The sequence below is a fragment of the Hyla sarda genome, chromosome 4 (genome assembly GCF_029499605.1).
Source record: "Hyla sarda isolate aHylSar1 chromosome 4, aHylSar1.hap1, whole genome shotgun sequence".
In the NCBI taxonomy this organism is placed as follows: domain Eukaryota; kingdom Metazoa; phylum Chordata; class Amphibia; order Anura; family Hylidae; genus Hyla; species Hyla sarda.
In genome coordinates, this window is record NC_079192.1 from 26,777,998 (window position 1) to 26,799,363 (window position 21,366).

The window sequence follows — 21,366 nt, forward strand, 5'->3', positions numbered from 1 at the left end:
CAGGGCGCCTCCAGCTGTTAAAAAACTACAACTCCCAGCATGCCCGGACAGCCGAAGTTTGCAACAGCTGAAGGCACCCTGGTTGGGAAACACTGCCTTAGCCTTATGCTTTGTTCCTGTAGAGATATTAATTCTAAAATTCCCAGTATTTTCTTTAGGATTTCTTATTACAAGACGCTTCTGACTGAGTACTTCCCTATCCCCCCCTCCATGGCGTTGGTACAGTCCAAAAGTTCCTGATTGGTCGGAAAAAAGTTGGAAAAACTTGTGTGACAACAACAGAACAGCTGAGCCGGGGAGGCAAATGGCTGCTGAGGTTTTACACAGTACAACTTCCCCATGTATGGGAGCAGGGAGAGGGCTGGGCCGGACCACACCAGGGTATGACCCCCACCACAGGTGAGAAGTTTTACTGAGCTAAAGGAAACAAATTAAATAATTCTGCTTTGTGCTGCTGCTGCAGAACCTCTTTTTTTTTTTAAGTAGTAGCGTCATTTTAGTTCATTTGATTTTCTCGCAGGGAGGTTCCGCAGCAGCTGTGGAGCACACTAGACCTAACTTTTAATAGCCCTATACAGGACATGGCCTCTGCTCCTGCAGAACCTCTTAATCCACATCCCCTAGTTTCATCTCTTCAGCAGCTGCAGCACATATTTGATAGGGAATATTGATGTGCTGCTGCGGAACCTCTTCTTTTGTTTACTTGGGTTTTTTCACGGAGAGGTTCCGCAGCAGCTGTGGAACGCATTTGTATAACTTTTAACGGTATAAGTAGCCGGGCCCTATACAAGAGGTTGTCACGGCTGCTGCAGAACCTCGAGCTACTTCCAGCAGCTGCAGTAGAAATTGTATTTTATAGAATATTTGATGTCCTGCTGCAGAACCTCTTCTTTTCATGTAGATTTAGAAGCTTCTTTCTTCTTTTCTTTATCTTTCTCACTGGGGGGTTCCGCAGCAGCTGTGGAGCGCATTAACGTAACTTTAAATGGCCCTATACAGGATATCGTCTCTGCTCCTGCAGAACCTCTTAATTCGCATTACCTAGTTCCTGACACAATCGGCTCTTCAGCAGCTGCAGTACGTATTATATTTGATAGGGAATATTGCTGTGCTGCTGCAGAACCTCTTCTTTTAAAACAGAAGTGGCAGCTTTGTTTTGTTTACTTGGTTTTCTCGCAGGGAGGTTCCGCAGCTGTGGAGCGAGCGCATTTGTATAACTTTTAATGGTATAAGTAGCCGGGCCCTATACAAGATGTTGCTGCAGAACCTCTTGATTAACATGAGCTACTTCCTGTTCAGTTCTTCAGCAGTTGCGGAATGTAATCTATCTGTGTATTGGTGTGCTGCTGCAGAACCTCTTTTCAATGAGGAGGTTTTACGTCTATCACGATTGATAGCGAGGTGGTGCGGGGAAGAAGGAATCAGGGGGCTAAGGAGAGGTAGTGTGGGGTATGGGGGTGTTGTTATTGTTTTATCCGTATTATGATGAAATTCCAATAACCCGACATCTATTAATCCAGGAATTACGTTAAACTGGAACCTCTTTCCGCCGCAGCGCCACTCTTGTCCTCAGGTTGTGCTTGGTATTGCAGCTCAGTTCCATTGAAATAAATGGAACAGGGTTGTAATACCCCACGCAGCCTGAGGGTGGGGCTGTTTTTGGAAGAAAAACCCTTCAGATGCCATGATCAAAGTTAATTGCGGCATCTAAAATATAGAAACTACGTTGCCGGTTAGCTCAGTGGGCTAAACGGGAACACAGCGACGCGATCGCGGGGTCCCAATTACCTGACATGATGGCACAGTATTGGACATTGTACGCAATACAAATATTTCATGTAATTGTCTCCTATAAGGACTTAAAGGGGTACTCCGCTGCTCAGCGTTTGAAACACACTGTTCCGAACACTGGAGCCGGGAGCTCGTGAGGTCATAGCCCCGCCCCTTCATGACATCACGCCCCACCCCCTCAATGCAAGTCTATGGGAGGGGGCGTGACGGCCGTCACGCCCCCTCCCATAGACTTGCATTGAGGGGGCGGGGCGTGACATCATGAGGGGGCGTGGCTATGACGTCACGAGCTCCCGACTCCAGCGTTCGGAACAGTTTGTTCCAAACGCTGAGCAGCGGAGTACCCCTTTAATATTCGTAATAAATAATTTTAAAAAAAGGCTTTACAGTATATAACTAAGCCCCTCTCCTAATAACATTTTAAATCACCCCCCTTTTTGCCATTTTTATAAATGAAAACCCGTACACCCAAAAATAAATAAAGAAACCTATGTGGTATCGGCGCGCGTGGAATCTTCCGAATTATGAGGGAAATTTATCAAAACCTGTGTAGAGGAAAAGTGGCTGAGTTGCCCATAGCAACCAATCAGATCACTACTTTCAGTTTGCAGAGGCCTTGTTAAAAATGAAAGTAGTGATCTGATTGGTTGCTATGGGCAACTCAGCCACTTTTCCTCTACACAGGTTTTGATAAATCTTCCCTTCATAGTGTTTATGACCCTGCTCAGTAAATAGCGTAAATGTAAAGAAATGCCGCGAGTTGCTGATTTTTGTTCTTTTCATATTATTATTTATTTATATAGCGTCCTCCATAAGTTAAAATACATGACACAAACACAAGTATAGTGAACGTGACAGACTAAGGCCGGGTTCACACCACGTTTTTGCAATACAGTTCCCGTATCAGGTTTTTGATGAAAACTGGGCTAAACTGTATCAAAACGTGTGTGTGTGTGTGTGCAAATTTTAACCCATATATGGTTGTCCGGTTGCATCCGTTTTTTTAAGAAAAAAACGTATACGTTTTTTTAACTTTTCACTCCATTATGAACAAAGTTTCACTTGTTTGATTGAAATTCCAAGAAAAAAAAAAACTGTGCAAAGTCAAAAACCGTATGGTGAAAACAGGATGGAACCGTACGCGCATACGGTTCTGTATGGTTCTCATTGACTCCACATGTTAAAAAAAAAAAAATAGTTTTTAATACAGTTTTTCACTCGGACCAAAAAACATGGTAGACTACGGTTTTGGGTTAAAAAAAACTGGACAAAACCATATAAGTTGCAAAACGGACTTAAAGGGGTACTCTGGTGAAAACCTTTTTTCTTTTAAATCAACTGGTGCCAGAAAGTTAAACAGATTTGTAAATTACTTCTATTAATAAATCTTAATCCTTCCTGCACTTATTAGCTGCTGAATACTACAGAGGAAATTCTTTTCTTTTTGGAATTCTCTCTGGTTACATCATGAGCACAGTGCTCTTTGCTGACGTCATTATAATAATTACTCTTTATTTATTGTTGTCCTTAGTGGGATTTGAACCCAAGGCCCCAGCACTGCAAGGCAGCAGTGCTAACTACTGAGCCGCCATGCTGCCCTTAGAATACATCTGCTATGCATGGTTGCTAACATGGACAGAGATGTCAGCAGAGAGCACTGTGCTCGTGATGTCATCAGTGTTCCAAAAAGAAAGGAATTTCCTCTGTAGCATTCAGCAGCTAATAAGTACTGGAAGGATTAAGATTTTTTAACAGAAGTAATTTACAAATATGTTTAACTTTCTGGCACCAGTTGATTTAAAAGAAAAAGTTTTCTACCGGAGTACCCCTTTAACTGGATGATGCGTTTGACATATGGTTTACAATGTTAAGTCATTGCATACGGTTCTCTATACAGTTCCGTACGGTTTTTAACTTGAAACCGTATACGGGAACTGTATAGGAAAAATGTGGTGTGCATGCACCCTAAACTGTATCAAAACATGTGTACGAATTTTAACCCGTATACGGTTTAAAAAATGATGTCCGGTTGCATCCATTTTTTTTTTTTTTTTAAATAAAAAAATGTAAACGTTTTTAACTTTTCACTCCATTATGAATAAAGTTTCACTTGTTTGATTGAAATTCCAGGGAAAAAACTGTGCAAAGTATAAAAAAAAATGGATGGAACCGTACGCACATACAGTTCTGTACGGTTCCCATTGACTCCCATGTTAAATAAAAAAATAAATAAAGTATAGAGTTTAATCCAGTTTTTATCCCGGACCAAAGATGAGTTCTGTTTTCTCCATGTTGAGTTTGGGAAAGCGGGAGGAGAAGAAGGAAGATAAGACAGTCAACCTGGGATTTTGGATGGATGGGAAGTGATGTCTGGACCAGAGAAGAAGATTTTAGAGTCATCGGAGTGGAAGTGATACTTGGTATTCTGTAATTCATCCTAGGCCCGGAGTATGGATTGAGAAGAGTAGGGGGTCCCAGGACAGAGCCTTGGGGGACTCTATCAGTGAGAGGGTGAGGTGATGGTATATGAGTGGGAGATGGTGAATGTGCCAACCGCACTCATACACCATCTCCTCACCTCACCCTCTCGCTGATAGAGTCCCCCAAGGCTCTGTCCTGGGACCCCCTACTCTTCTCAATCCATACTCCGGGCCTAGGACAGATTAAAGTCTGTCCTAGGAGACACAGTATGTTTCCTCATACTGTGAAGTATGGAGGGGCAAGCTGTGCATAACTAGCTTGCCCCCTGACTGGTGAGCAGTAAGGGGTTAAGAAATATACAGGCAAGGTTTTTAGCCCCCTCCCCCGCCTGTAAAACTTGTGGGTAAATATAGTGGTATGTCCCATGGGTGGGGGGGGAAGGAGTGCACCAATCAGGGGTTTAATAGTTTCCCGGGCTTTCAGGGGCCCTCCCCTGGGTATTTATAGCTGTGGTGCCTCCCTTCCCCCCTCAATCTGCCCAGGACCCGGAGTTTTGCCCTCCCTCCCTCCCTTTTTGTATCTCTGTTTATTGTAAGTCACAGCTTGGCGGTAAGAAGACGGTGAAAGCGGGGTCAACCCGGGGTAGACCTCCACACAGGACGGGGTGGCAGCACCTCTCGGGTTGGTAAGAAGCCAATCGGTGTCTTTGTTACAGTTAAATTGTTATTTATATAAGTAATTTTATAAATAAAGCTGTGGCCGATTCCCACCCACGGAAAAGTTAAATTGTTGTTGTGTCAGTTATTATTTAATTAATTATTGTAATAAGGGGGAGGGGTAGTTATAGCCTGCTAGGAGCTAATTGGGTCTCAACAGTCTGAGGAGATCCAGGAAAGAGGCTACATTGGTGATGCAGGGCCAGCTCTGCCTATAGGCAAAATATGCAGCCGCCTAGAGCGCCCTCTTGATGGGGGCGCCACTCTGCCCGCTGGAACAAAGTTAGCCAGCATCCGAAGCACCTGCCAACGCAACCCCCACCCGTACTATAATAATCAGCATTTCTCAGCCTGCTGGAGGAGCGCAGCGCCACCTCCGAGGCAGACGATGGCGCTCACTAAAGTCAGGTCCGTCCAACATCCTGACATCGCGCGTACATAGGGAGGAGCCAATGGGCAGGGTCATGGGGCGGCAAAATTAGCTTTCGCCTAGGGTGGCAAAAGTTTGTAGCAGAAGGAAGGGGTCAACTGTGTCAAAGGGAGAGGAGAGAAGAACAGAATATTGGAGTAAGACTTTGGTGGTCAGCAGATCATTGGCCACAATAGTTAGGGCGGGTTCGGTAGAGTAGCGGGGACAGACCCCAGATTGCAGAGTGAGTTGGATGATAGGTGGAATGACAGATCAAAGGGGAGAAGCAAAATGGGGCCATAGAGGGACAAAGATGAAGGGTCAAGAGATGGTCTTTTAAGGGTTGGGAGTGATGGTCGCATATTTAAATGATGATTTAACGAAGTATCGATGTTTAGTGATAGATTGAAGAGACCGGTTAAGGCCGAGATGAACACTTTAGTTAGGTTGGGGATGAGGAGGGTTGGGACTGGGTCAAGGAGGAAAAAAAGAAAACACAAAAAAAAAAAAAAAAAAAACTAAAATAATGCATAATAATGTCCTGGTCATTAAAGGGGTATTCCCGTAAAAAAAAAAAAAAATTCATATCAACTGGCTCCAGAAAGTTAAATAGATTTGTAAATTACTTCTATTAAAAAATCTTAATCCTTTCAGTACTTATGAGCTGCTGAAGTTGAGTTGTTCTTTTCTGTCTAAGTGCTCTCTGATGACACCTGTCTCGGGAACTGTCCAGAGTAGAAGCGAATCCCCATAGCAAACCTATTCTACTCTGTATAGTTCCCGAGCAGAGATGTCAGCAGAGAGCACTGTTGCCAGACAGAAAAGAACAACTCAACTTCAGCAGCTGATAAGTACAGGAAGGATTAAGATTTTTAAATAGAAATAATTTACAAATCTATTTAACTTTCTGGAGCCAGTTGATCGGAAAATATATATTTTTTTTTAACTGGAATACCCCTTTAAGACCAAAATAGGCTGCGTCATTAACAAGGTTAAAGGTGTTATCTAGGATTAGAAAAACATAGCTGGAACAGCGCCACTCTTGTCCTCAGTATGTTCGTGGTATTGCAGCCCAATGCCATTGGAATGAATGGAGCCGAGTTGTAATACCACACACAACCTGAGGACAGGTGTGGTGCTGTTTTTAGAATAAGTAAGCTTAGTTTCTCTAATCTTAAAGGGGTTATCCAGGGGGGAAAAAAAACATATTTTTATATATCAACTGGATCCAGAAAGTTAAACAGATTTGTAACTTACTTCTATTAAAAAAAATCGTAGTCCTTTTCAGTACTTATGAGCTGCTGGAGTTGAGTTGTTCTTTTCTGTCTAAGTGCTCTCTGAGGACTCCTGTCTCGGGAACTGTCCAGAGTAGAAGCAAATCCCCATAGCAAACCTCTTCTACTCTGTGCAGTTCCAGAGACAAGCAGAGATGTCAGCAGAGAGCACTGTTGCCAGACAGAAAAGAACAACTCAACTTCAGCAGCTGATAATTATTGAAAGGATTTAAGATTTTTTTATAGAAGTCATTTACAAATCTGTTTAACTTTCTGGAGCCAGTTGCTATAAAAAAAAAGTTTTTTCCTGGAATACCCCTTTAAGACTCTCTAATAGATTGCCTCCAGCTGTTGCAAAGCTACAACTCCCAGTATGCCCGGACAGCCGCTGGCTGTCCGGGCATGCTGAGAGTTGTAGTTTTGCAACAGCTGGAGGCACCCTGGTTGAAAAGAAATCACTGGCCCAATAGGTTCAAAGCTGTAGTGGTGATGTTAGCTCCTCCCACACATGCAGATCATACACATAGCTCCTCCCACTCTGAAGTCTCTGCTTCACCATAAGGCATGATGGAAGACACATTTCAGAACCAAGATAACGCTGTTTAGCATTTTATATTATAAATCTGAGATTACGGTGGGGCTCAGGAATGGCTGACACTCCAGTGGTGTTATTATGAAGAGGGGAGGGAGTTTCCCTTTAAATAGGTGTATTCTTTTCCTATGGACAGAAAGTGGTTAATGTGTATTTTTAGCCATCAGTTTGTTCCAGCCTGTATGGCAGCAAATCATTCTGAGCCGTCACCTCTGGGCTGATTGTCCTTTGTGTCCTCCAGACTTGAGGGAAGAGATATTTCTTCTGCCTTAATCCTCAGCGATCGTACAGCGGATTACATCATAAGGTTTTGGTCTTCAGCCTCCGGGATTTCGACTCCTTCAGGATAAATTGTCCTTCTAAAAGTGACAGTATGGGAAATATAGTGAGAAGCATGGCATTAGGGATGGTATTGGGCAGGTGACGGGCAGTGCCTGGTTTCCTCCAGACATGATGCTGCCCCCACCATGATCACTGTAGGGATGGTATTGGGCAGGTGATGGGCAGTGCCTGGTTTCCTCCAGACATGATGCTGCCCCCACCATGATCACTGTAGGGATGGTATTGGGCAGGTGATGGGCAGTGCCTGGTTTCCTCTATACATGATGCTGCCCCCACCATGATTACTGTAGGGATGGTATTGGGCAGGTGATGGGCAGTGCCTGGTTTCCTCCAGACATGATGCTGCCCCCACCATGATCACGGTAGGGATGGTATTGGGCAGGTGATGGGCAGTGCCTGGTTTCCCCCAGACATGATGCTGCCCCCACCATGATCACTGTAGGGATGGTATTGGGCAGGTGATGGGCAGTGCCTGGTTTCCTCCAGACATGATGCTGCCCCCACCATGGTCACTGTAGGGATGGTATTGGGCAGGTGATGGGCAGTACCTGGTTTCCTCCAGACATGATGCTGCCCCCACCATGATCACTGTAGGGATGGTATTGGGCAGGTGATGGGCAGTGCCTGGTTTCCTCCAGACATGATGCTGCCCCCACCATGATCACTGTAGGGATGGTATTGGGCGGGTGATGGGCAGGGCCTGGTTTCCTCCAGACATGATGCTGCCCCCACCATGATCACTGTAGGGATGGTATTGGGCAGGTGATGGGCAGTGCCTGGTTTCCTCCAGACATGATGCTGCCCCCACCATGATCACTGTAGGGATGGTATTGGGCAGGTGATGGGCAGTGCCTGGTTTCCTCCAGACATGATGCTGCCCCCACCATGATCACTGTAGGGATGGTATTGGGCAGGTGATGGGCAGGGCCTGGTTTCCTCCAGACATGATGCTGCCCCCACCATGATCACTGTAGGGATGGTATTGGGCGGGTGATGGGCAGGGCCTGGTTTCCTCCAGACATGATGCTGCCCCCACCATGATCACTGTGGAGATGGTATTGGGCGGGTGATGGGCAGTGCCTGGTTTCCTCCAGACATGATGCTGCCCCCACCATGATCACTGTAGGGATGGTATTGGGCAGGTGATGGGCAGTACCTGGTTTCCTCCAGACATGTTGCTGCCCCCACCATGATCACTGTAGGGATGGTATTGGGTAGGTGATGGGCAGTGCCTGGTCTCCTCCAGACATGATGCTGCCCCCACCATGATCACTGTAGGGATGGTATTGGGCAGGTGATGGGCAGTGCCTGGTTTCCTCCAGACATGATGCTGCCCACACCATGATCACTGTAGGGATGGTATTGGGCAGGTGATGGGCAGTGCCTGGTTTCCTCCAGACATGATGCTGCCCCCACCATGATCACTGTAAGGATGGTATTGGGCAGGTGATGGGCAGTACCTGGTTTCCTCCAGACATGATGCTGCCCCCACCATGATCACTGTAAGGATGGTATTGGGCAGGTGATGGGCAGTACCTGGTTTCCTCCAGACATGATCACTGTAGGGGTGGTATAGGGCAGGTGATGGACAGTGCCTGGTTTCCCCCAGACATGATGCTGCTCCCACCATGATTACTGTAGGGATGGTATTGGGCAGGTGATGTGCAGTGTCTGGTTTTCCCCAGACATGATGCTGCCCCCACCATGATCACTGTAGGGATGGTATTGGGAAGGTGATGGGCATTGCCTGGTTTCCTCCAGACATGATGCTGCCCCCACCATGATCACTATAGGGATGGTATTGAGCAGGTGATGGGCAGTGCCTGGTTTCCTCCAGACATGATGCTGCCCCACATGATTCCCCAGGCACTTATACCATACAGTAAAAGTTCTCTCTTTGTGTACTCCACACACTAATAGTACTGCTACAGAGTAATAGGTGAATTCCCAATTTCCCAGACAGTAATAGTGCCCCTTTAGGTCCTTGATCGTAAAGTTCTAAAGCTCTCTCCATTATGACCCATAATGTGTAATGGCCCTTTTGGACCTAACACATTAATATTGATCTTTTGTTTGCCCTCAGACAGTAATAGGGTCCATACAGTAAAAGTGCTCCTACACTTTAAAACTGCCCAACTTTGTGCGACACACAGTAATAGTACCAACACACCGTAACAGTGATCTACTAATTGCCCCCTTATATAGTGCCTCATTCAGGCCCTACGCGGTACATTAAACCCCCCCCCCTCCCATTGTGCCCTTCATAGTATTAGTGCCACCTTTAGTGTCCTACACAGTTTTGTGATTTTCCATTGCCCTCAGACAGTAATAGTGCCCCTTTAGATCTGACACAGTAAATCTGCCCCCTGGTTCCCTGCCAAGTAATAGTGCTACCTTTTGTACCCCACAAAGTACTAGTGACTTTTCCAATGCCTCCAGGCAGTAATCATGATTTCCCAAATGCACCCGCCAGTAATGGTGTCCTTTTAGGCCCCACATGGTAAAAGTGCCCCACCATTGTGTCCCATATAATAACAGTGCCACCGTTTCTACCCCACAGTACAGTACATAGTAATAATGACTTTCCCAATGCCCCCAGAAAAATAACAGTTCTCCTTCAGGCAACCCCCCCCCCACCCCTCCCGGCCTGGTAACGATACCCTCATTTGTTCCTCTCAAAGTAATAGGGAAACTTTTTGAACCACACATAGTGAAAGTGCCCCCACACAATAACAGTGACCTTCTCCATGTCTCCAGACAGTAATAGTGCCCCCACACAATAACAGTGATCTTCTCCATGTCTCCAGACAGTAATAGTGCCCCCACACAATAATAGTGACCTTCTCCATGTCTCCAGACAGTAATAGTGCCCCCACACAATAACAGTGATCTTCTCTATGTCTCCAGACAGTAATAGTGCCCCCACACAATAACAGTGATCTTCTCCATGTCTCCAGACAGTAATAGTGCTCCCACACAATAACAGTGACCTTCTCCATGTCTCCAGACAGTAATAGTGCCCCCACACAATAACAGTGATCTTCTCCATGTCTCCAGACAGTAATAGTGCCCCCACATAATAACAGTGACCTTCTCCATGTCTCCAGACAGTAATAGTGCCCCCACACAATAACAGTGACCTTCTCCATGTCTCCAGACAGTAATAGTGCCCCCACACAGTAACAGTGACCTTCTCCATGTCTCCAGACAGTAATAGTGCCCCCACACAGTAACAGTGACCTTCTCCATGTCTCCAGACAGTAATAGTGCCCCCACACAATAACAGTGACCTTCTCCATGTCTCCAGACAGTAATAGTGCCCCCACACAATAACAGTGACCTTCTCCATGTCTCCAGACAGTAATAGTGCCCCCACACAATAACAGTGACCTTCTCCATGTCTCCAGACAGTAATAGTGCCCCCACACAATAACAGTGATCTTCTCCATGTCTCCAGACAGTAATAGTGCCCCCACACAATAACAGTGATCTTCTCCATGTCTCCAGACAGTAATAGTGCCCCCACACAATAACAGTGATCTTCTCCATGTCTCCAGACAGTAATAGTGCCCCCACACAATAACAGTGACCTTCTCCATGTCTCCAGACAGTAATAGTGCCCCCACACAGTAACACTCCACACACATAATATTGCCAACTTTTGTACCCCACTCCATAACAGTGATCTTCTCAATTCCCCAGATAGTAGTACCCTTAAAGGACCCCCATTGTGCCATAAGTAATTATGTCCCCTATTGTATATTTTATACAGTCACATGCAGATATATTTGCGTCCACCAGGGTTTAAATGTTAGGGTATGCTGAGAGATCAATAGACTTTTTGTTTTTAGCTACATATAGCCGCATATCTCTTTCTGGCCAGAAGAGGGCACTATGTGAATGTGTCAGAGATAAACGGCAATCACCTGAACTAGTGTATTTGTGGGTGTAGGTATAAAATAGGGTGTAGGAGGGTATATACTGATGATAGGTACAGGAGGGTATATACTGATGATAGGTACAGGAGGGTATATATACTGATGATAGGTACAGGAGGGTATATATACTGATGATAGGTACAGGAGGGTATATATACTGATGATAGGTACAGGAGGGTATATATACTGATGATAGGTACAGGAGGGTATATATACTGATGATAGGTACAGGAGGGTATATATACTGATGATAGGTACAGGAGGGTATATATACTGATGATAGGTACAGGAGGGTTTATATACTGATGATAGGTACAGGAGGGTATATATACTGATGATAGGTGCAGGAGCAGGCACATATGTGGGTGAGAAGCGGGCGCACATATCTTTGTGCCCTGTGCACCAGGCCTGGAGCATCTGCTCCTTCTAAAACCACACAGCAGTGTTAATCCCTGTCCAGCTGCTGTGAAATCCTTCCATCCTGGGTCAGATATTATTATCACTGGGGGAAGAATCCTACAACATCCTCGGCACAGATCTGGTAAATATAGAGCGGTAATATGGGCAACACTGAACATAGGAGAAGCAGAGCATGCGGTATTATTTACTACTATACTGAATATTTGTGCATTCTTGTATATATGAGCAGTATTATAGTAGTTATATTCTTGTATATAGGAGCAGTATTATAGTAGTTATATTCTTGTATATAGGACCAGTATTATAGTAGTTATATTCTTGTATATAGGAGGCAGTATTATAGTAGTTATATTCTTGTATATAGGAGGGAGTATTATAGTAGTTATATTCTTGTACATAGGAGCAGTATTATAGTAGTTATATTCTTGTATATAGGAGCAGTATTATAGTAGTTATATTCTTGTATATAGGAGCAGTATTATAGTAGTTATATTCTTGTATATAGGAGCAGTATTATAGTAGTTATATTCTTGTATATAGGAGCAGTATTATAGTAGTTATATTCTTGTACATAAGAGGCAGTATTATAGTAGTTATATTCTTGTATATAGGAGCAGTATTATAGTAGTTATATTCTTGTATATAGGGGCAGTATTATAGTAGTTATATTCTTGTATATAGGAGCAGTATTATAGTAGTTATATTCTTGTATATAGGAGGTAGTATTATAGTAGTTATATTCTTGCATATAGGAGGCAGTATTATAGTAGTTATATTCTTGTACATAGGAGCAGTATTATAGTAGTTATATTCTTGTATATAGGAGCAGTATTATAGTAGATATATTCTTGTATATAGGAGCAGTATTATAGTAGTTATATTCTTGTATATAGGAGCAATATTATAGTAGTTATATTCTGGTATATAGGAGGCAGTATTATAGTAGTTATATTCTTGTATATAGGAGCAGTATTATAGTAGTTATATTCTTGTATATAGGAGGCAGTATTATAGTAGTTATATTCTTGTATATAGGAGGCAGTATTATAGTAGTTATATTCTTTTATATAGGGGGCAGTATTATAGTAGTTATATTCTTGTATATAGGGGCAGTATTATAGTAGTTATATTTTGGTATATAGGAGCAGTATTATAGTAGTTATATTCTTGTATATAGGAGCAGTATTATAGTGGTTATATTCTTGTATATAGGAGCAGTATTATAGTGGTTATATTCTTGTATATAGTAGCAGTATCATAGTGGTTATATTCTTGTATATAGGAGCAGTATTATAGTGGTTATATTCTTGTATATAGGAGCGGTATTATAGTAGTTATATTCTTGTACATAGGAGGCAGTATTATAGTAGTTATATTCTTGTATATAGGAGCAGTATTATAGTAGTTATATTCTTGTATATAGGGGCAGTATTATAGTAGTTATATTCTTGTATATAGGAGCAGTATTATAGTAGTTATATTCTTGTATATATGAGCAGTATTATAGTAGTTATATTCTTGTATATAGGAGCAATATTATAGTAGTTATATTCTGGTATATAGGAGGCAGTATTATAGTAGTTATATTCTTGTATATAGGAGGCAGTATTATAGTAGTTATATTCTTGTATATAGGAGGCAGTATTATAGTAGTTATATTCTTGTATATAGGAGGCAGTATTATAGTAGTTATATTCTTGTATATAGGGGCAGTATTATAGTAGTCATATTCTTGTATATATGAGCAGTATTATAGCAGTTATATTCTTGTATATAGGAGCAGTATTATAGCAGTTATATTCTTGTATATATGGGCAGTATTATAGTAGTTATATTCTTGTATATAGGAGCAGTATTATAGTAGTTATATTCTTGTACATAGGGAGCAGTATTATAGTAGTTATATTCTTGTATATAGGAGCAGTATTATAGTAGTTATATTCTTGTATATAGGAGCAGTATTATAGTAGTTATATTCTTGTATATAGGAGCAGTATTATAGTAGTTATATTCTTGTATATAGGAGCAGTATTACAGTAGTTATATTCTTGTATATAGGAGCAGTATTATAGTAGTTATATTCTTGTATATAGGAGCAGTATTATAGTAGTAATATTCTGGTATATAGAGGGCAGTATTATAGTAGTTATACGATTGTTGTGTATACGGGAAAACCCCTTTGATGTGCTGATATCAAATAGTCTTGTTCCCGTAACTTGTGTCCAAGATCTTCTCAAGTCTTCAAGATGTTTTAGCAGGACCACATATACGCCCTTGAGGAAAAAAAAGGTCCTAAAGTTTTCCCATTCCCATGTGTGGGTTATAAGAAATGAGACCCTTAAAGTGGTACTCCGTTGGAAACATCTTATCCCCTATCCTTTGGATAGGGGATAAGATGTTTCCAACGGAGTACACCTTTAACACTGTAGATGTGTCATGTTACCCTTTTTTCCATCTCCGAGTAATTCCATTGCAAAGAATCTAGAATAACCTGAGTGCCTCCAGGGGTCCTGTAATCTATATCCGCCTCTATTACATATCTTCTTCCCTTTTATTAATACAGTAAGTTAGCTTTGGCAGAACGTGTGTGTGCCCTAAGGGCGTTAGGTACAAATAAAGTTATGTGTGTTGTATAAACTATTGTGTTTGTAGAACAATGTCAGGTGTGGAGCCTCTTGTGACCTGTAAAGTCATTTGTCATGGTGTAACCTTCCCGTACTAAGAACATTTTATTCTACCTTGTTTATATAGGTTTATAGTACTATCAAGTATATGCTGAGATCTAACAGAAAGGGCCAAAGGTCTTGGGTAGAGATGAGCAAACTTTTAAAAAGTTCGGTTCGGCAGAAAGTTTGGTTAGAATTGATCCCGAATTTCACTGAAAGCCCTAAAGCTTGTATTTAAAGGGGTACTCCCTTGGAAAACTTAATTTTTTTTTTAAATCAAATTGGTGCCAGAAAGTTAAACAGATTTGCAAATGACTTCTATAAAAAAAAAAATCTTAATCCTTCTAGTACTTATTAGCTGCTGTAAACTACAGAGGAAATTATTTTCTTTTTTTGGAACACAGAGCTCTCTGCTGACATCACGAGCACAGTGCTCTCTGCTGACATCTCTGTCCATTTTAGAAACTGTCCAGAGCAGCATATGTTTGCTATGGGGATTTTCTCCTACACTGGACAGTTCTTACAATGGACAGAGATGTCAGCAAAGAGCACTGTGCTCGTGATGTCAGCAGAGAGCTCTGTGATCCAAAAAAAGAAAAGAATTTCCTCTGTAGTTTACAGCAGCTAGTAAGTACTGGAAGGATTAAGATTTTTTTAATAGAAGTCATTTACAAATCTGTTTAACTTTCTGGCACCAGTTGATTTAAAAAAAATAAAATAAAAAAATAAAAAGTTTTTCCACCGGAGTACCCCTTTAACTCTAGGAGCCCTAAAAATCCTGTAGGACACTGTTTAGGTCACCAAGGAGTTGTAAGATATTGACAATAATGATAGTTGGGGACAGCTATTGTTCTTACGGATACAAAGTGTTAGGAAACACATATGCCATAAAGGGAAAGCTGGGTGTCATATGGGAAATCCAAGAAATAGTTAAAATCCCTGGCGACTTAGCATGCTAGGACTTTTGGTAGGTCTTGTTTAAGGTCTGAATTTTTATAGGATAAAATACAGGTTGGTCATGGGGCCTTTTTTCCCTTTCCTGGGCAACTTTTCAGAGTAGCCCAGATCAGCACATGTGCTGAAGACTGCTGGTCACTGGGTCTTAAAACTAGGTGAAAGTCAGACTGCACTGAGTAGTTTTGAGGAATGTGAGTTGACATCCTGTGGTCTTCTGGCCTCTTCTCAGACAATTGTCAGTGGTGTGAGGTAACACATTCAAAGGCTGTTGTGATGGGTGGCTGGTAGTAAGCCACTTATATAGCCGGGGCAAGTTACCATGCTCAGCTAGTGCTTAGACAAGCAGGTTTTGTTTTGTTATTGAGCCAGTTTGAGTACGGCACTACAGTATATTGTGTTGGGCCAATGAAGAGGTAGCCCTGCATTTGAACAGATGGAGAATGCTCTCTGATGCTTTACTACAATTATGATACAGTATGTGTGTGGTTCTTCTCCTATCTGTGTTGTTTACTGATCACTGTCCCTCACAGAGATCTTCACCTAACACCTGCTATCTCTAATGTGACAATGGGTCAACCTACCCCAACTTCTTGATATAAGTGGGCACATCCTGGTGTGATGCCAATCTTGTATAGCACTCTAAAAGGTCTTCCTTCTTATGCTCTCCCCCCCCCCCCCCCCCTCCTCACAGCATACAGTGTCACTGACACAGTGCTAGAAACTGCAGTGGTGTCCCTTTTAGAATCTTATATTTTATACAATGAATAGTCAGCCTTTTATGTTGTGTAGAATGCTATATTATGATATTATTATGATATTTTGTCAAGTGTCATGTGACATAAAAACACAAAGAATGGCACCACACATGTAAGCCATTTCATGGGAAAGACCTGACAAGGTAACCACAAAGGAAAACCACAAACCCACAAACATCCTTCCTGATCACACCCAAATAATAAATCTTCCACAAACATTCCACCTATAGTAACATCAGACAAGGTTCCTCAAAAGTATTCATACCCTTGACCTCATTTCCTGTGTTTGTTTTACTCTAAAATTAAAAAATATTTTGGTCCTGATTTCTGTGACTTTTTCAGTTTGTATCCGTTACTATCTGGAAAACCTTGGAGCGGTGGCCGTTGATGGATCTCACTTTCTTCATGAACAGTCCAGTGTTCGGGCCTCACAGAACCCGAATTATTTCTGTATTGCCCTGAATTTTGTGTCTTCCTTTTTTGATGATAATAACCAGCCCTCCCTCCGTCTTGGTATTATCTGACTACAAGAGATTTCATAAAGGGGTACTCCGATGCTAGACATCTTATCCCCTATCCAAAAGATGTCTGATTGTGGGGGTCCGGCCGCTGGGATCCCGTGCAGACACGCCACGCCCCCTTATGCCGTCACGTCACGCCCCCTCCATTTATGTCTATGGTAGGGGGCGTGGAGGCTGTCACGCTCCCTCCCATAGACATGAATGGAGGGGTGGTAGCATGGCAGGATGTAGGATAAGCCAACTGTCCTTGTATTGTAGGAGCCATGATGGGCTGGTGTGTATGTGCTTTCTGAATTTAGTTCTATATCAGCAGAATTGTGAACGAAGCTCTGAAGTATAATACAGATTGTAATGTATTTCTATAGATACTGAAAGCCTACCTTTCATATCATGGAGAAAAAAAAACAATTCTTCTATATGTTTACTCACTCATGGTTTACAAATCCCTCTATTCTGCTGCTCACTCATTCTGACATCCACTGCTCAGAAAGGGGTGTGTCTGAGGCAAGCATTGAGCCTGCCCTCACCATGTATTCACTTCCTCCCTGAGTCTGCTGTGCTGTGCTGGGTCTCTTCATCCAATCACTGCAGGCTGCACCGTAACCCCCTCCTCTCTATTTTCATGCTGCAGTCTGATAAGACAGGAGTGAGCACAGAGGAGTTCTAGTCCTGCCCTCACTTCCTGGATTTTGTCCCTGACTGTGCTTCAGCTGGGACAAAAATAATGCTGCAGCCGGACAGGATTATGTTCTGGATGGTACGGGGACCCCTAGTGGTCTTTTTTTCCAAGCCATTATTTCTATAAAATGGAAATAACATTTTGTTTTATAAAGTATATTTGGAAGGTTAATATTTTGCCAATATGGACAACATACAAAAAGTTATTGAACCTGACAGCGTCAATTTTACATTCTCTGCCTGTTTCCCAATTTTGGGAGGATTTTTTACCGAATAGTTGATATATTTGAGTGCTTTGCTCCATTAGGGACTACTGTTAGAGGTCTTGAGGTGGGACAGCTGCACTAGACAGTGTCCCAATAGGGAGACTCCCCCCCCCCCCCCTCTAGTGAATGTGGTAAAGTTTATCAAAAATTAAAGGGGTACTCCACTGGAAGTTCTTTTCTTTTTTTAATTTCCTTTCTGTCTGACCACAGTGCTCTCTGCTGACACCTCTGTCCATGTCAGGAACTGTCCAGAGCAGCAGAGGTTTGCCATGGGGATTTGCTTCTACTCTGGACAGTTCCTAAAATAGACAGAGGTGTCAGCAGAGAGCACTGTGGTCAGACAGAAAGGAAATTCAAAAAGAAAAGAACTTCCCGTGGATCATTCAGCAGCTGATAAGTACTGGAAGGATTAAGATTTTTTTTTTATAGAAGTCATTTACAAATCTGTGTATAACTTTCTGGCACCAGTTGATTTGGAAAAAAAAAGATTTTCCAGTGGAGTACCCCTTTAAATAGTGTCCCTCCATGTCCACCTCATATTAGTAGTAATGTTCCCAATACACACCTATATTGACTTTGAGTGGGTGCGCTCTTTAGGTCGGACAATAAATCCCGGACCGTACGCCATATTGTGCAAATACGCCAAAGAGACTTGGACTTATGCAAGCGCCGAAGCCTTTTGAGATGCCGCATTGTTGCCCAATTCGAGGTACGGACTGGTTCATCAAGTCCTCTAAACATTGAGTAAGACATATGCGTGGGCAGGAGTCATGTGACCACAGTATTGTTAGTGGTCTCCAAACTGTGGACCTCCAGATGTTGCAAAACTACAACTCCCAGCATGCCCGGACAGCCGTTGGCTGTCCGGGCATGCTGGGAGTTGTAGTTTTGCAACAGCTCGGGGTCTACTGTTTGGAGACCACTGCTATGGAATGTCTGTTGGCTGTCCAGTCATGCTGGGAGTTGTAGTGTTGCAACAGCTGGAGGTCCACAGTTTGGAGACCACTGCTATGGAATGTCTGTTGGGTGTCCAGTCATGCTGGGAGTTGTAGTATGATGTCAATACAAAGTACAATGACAGGAGCCATGTATGAACAGTGGTCTCCAACGGCTGTCCGGTCGTGCTGGGAATTGTAGTTTTGCAACAGCTGGAGGTCCACAGTTTGGAGACCACTTCTATGGAATACTTGTTGGCTGTCCGGGCATGCTGGGAGTTGTAGTTTTGCAACAGCTGGGGGTCTACTGTTTGGAGACCACTGCTATGGAATGTCTGTTGGGTGTCCGGTCATGCTGGGAGTTGTAGTGTTGCAATAGCTGGACGTCCAGTTTGGAGACCACTGCTATGGAATGTCTATTGTCTGTCCGGGCATGCTGGGAGTTGTAGTGTTGGAATAGCTGGAGGTCCACAGTTCAGAGACCACTGCTATGGAATGTCTGTTGGCTGTCTGGGCATGCTGGGAGTTGTAGTATGATGTCAATACAAAGTACAATGACAGGAGCCATGTATGAACAGTGGTCTCCAACGGCTGTCCGGGCATTCCGGGAGTTGTATTTGCAACAGCTGGAGGTCCACAGTTTGGAGACCATGGCTATGGAATGTCCGTTAACTATCTGGGTATGCTGGGAGTTGTAGTGTGATGTCATTACAAAGTACCATTAGTCCCGCATAAAACAAGTCCTCATATCATTTTGTGGGAAAAAATTTTAAGAATTATGGCTATAAAAAAGTGGAGGAGGAAAAACCCAAATATTGCTGCGTCCACAATGTGCAGCACTATCTCGCATATATTGCATTTCCATTAAAGCCCATGCATGACCTGGCTGCAATGCATTCTGGTCCTTCCATTTGGCAGTACCCGGTGATCTCCATGCCAGGCAGTGCCGCAGATATCTGCTCTCTAATGCATTCTGCTCTTGCATTTATCCTTTCCCACTAATTCCCTATATTGCAGAAGGATAATCTGCAGTGCACTATAGTGCGGTTTTATTTATATATTTATTTTTTTATTTTCTTGCAATGCCAGCTGCCGGTCTTCATGAATGACCCCTGCATTGCAGCGTGGGTAATAAATCCTCCACATGGAGGTGAGCTCATTTGCAGAGCACTTTATTAAATTACTGCAGCAGAGAGAGGAATTGTTGTGCAGGGGGGAGGGGGAGCCGCGCCAGGCTGAAATAAAAGATGCAGGCCCCATATATTGAACGGCTTGATGCACATAGATAAATGAGGACGTCTATCAGCAGAGTGCAGGGATGGGGAGACGTCGTCTATGGACGCCGGTCAGATGTGCTCCGTTCTGTGGCTTCGTGTAGGATGAGGAGCTGCGGAAAATGACTGACAGATGATGGGGGTTATGGTTCTCCAATAGATCTTGTAAACAATTTGGCCCTATAGTGTGTAACCCAGATCATGTGGATGGCAGGGTAGTTAGTGGATGCCCATCTGTGATGTCCCAGTACAGGACATGGTCCTGTACTACCCTTAGGCCCTGTCAGGTTGAGACCCTCAGTGACCTGGGGGCTCCCTTGCAGGGTCTCCCCCTGTTGTTCTAGAATATTGTGTACATCACTTTAATGCCTAGACAGTATCCTTATGTATAGGTAGTACAGAGGACCTGTGTAAGTCTGTCACATGTTATGTTATGCAGTCACATGATTTGTTGTCACATGTTCTCCCAGAGAGCCCCAGCTTAACCTATGACCCGCAGCTTGACCAATGGGCTTTAGTCCAGCCCCCCACTATATAAAGGGGTCGGCCATTACAATTTCGCTCAGATTCCACCTGCTACTGAGCACATCAACCACCAGAGATCTCAGTGCATGTGATCAGCATCTAGAAGACCCCAAAAGCTACAGTCATTCCAGTAAGTCTCAAGTCTATGTCCGCTGTCACTGAAACTAGTCAAGTCCTGCATATAGTCAAGTCCAAGCTCATAGTTACATAGTAACATATTAACAAGCTGCGAGGTCCTTCTGGGTCCTGGCCACCTCTCTGGGAAATCTGGCCTTAGCTGTGAAGATAATTCCATCTGTCTTATACTCAGTAAAGCCTCCGTTTGACCGTAACTGGTTGTGGACTTGTGGTGTCCCGGTACCGTATAGTATACTGTACCTTGTATGGTGGTCCCCAAAGTCAGAGTTACTTCGTTCCAGTAGGGTCCCCCTAGTCACCTCTTACTACTTTAATTTTATGATATATACATGTATAAGTAATTATATATTTAATTGTCTATATAGTGTCGCAGGACCTTAGGTCACATGACTAATGTTACTTCTTTAGGTTATGCTTAAGGACCTTCCAAGGTCACATGGTATAGTCACATGTCAGACCATAATCCTTTGTAAGAAGAATTGACAGATAGTATGGACCAATGAGCTTAAGGCCAGCCCCTGCCTATATAAGGGAGCTGGAGGGGCAAGCTGTGCATAACTAGCTTGCCCCCTGACTGGTGAGCAGTAAGAGGTTAAGAAATATACAGGCAAGGTTTTTTAGCCCCCTCCCCCGCCTGTAAAACTTGTTGGTAACTATAGTGGTATGTCCCATGGGTGGGGGGGGAAGGAGTGCACCAATCAGGGGTTTAATAGTTTCCCGGGCTTTCAGAGGCCCTCCCCTGGGTATT

The 21,366-nt window shown here is 43.2% G+C and overlaps 1 protein-coding gene across 1 annotated transcript in view; it reads left to right on the forward strand.

Moving 5' to 3' along the window:
• The first annotated feature begins 280 nt into the window (after nt 1–280).
• Nucleotides 281–21,366, forward strand: part of ACHE (acetylcholinesterase (Cartwright blood group)) — a 97,018-nt gene continuing 75,932 nt past the window's right edge. The window contains exon 1 of the mRNA XM_056570213.1: nt 281–399. The gene's annotated coding sequence lies outside the window, so the exon portion shown is untranslated. The remainder of the gene's footprint in view (nt 400–21,366) is intronic.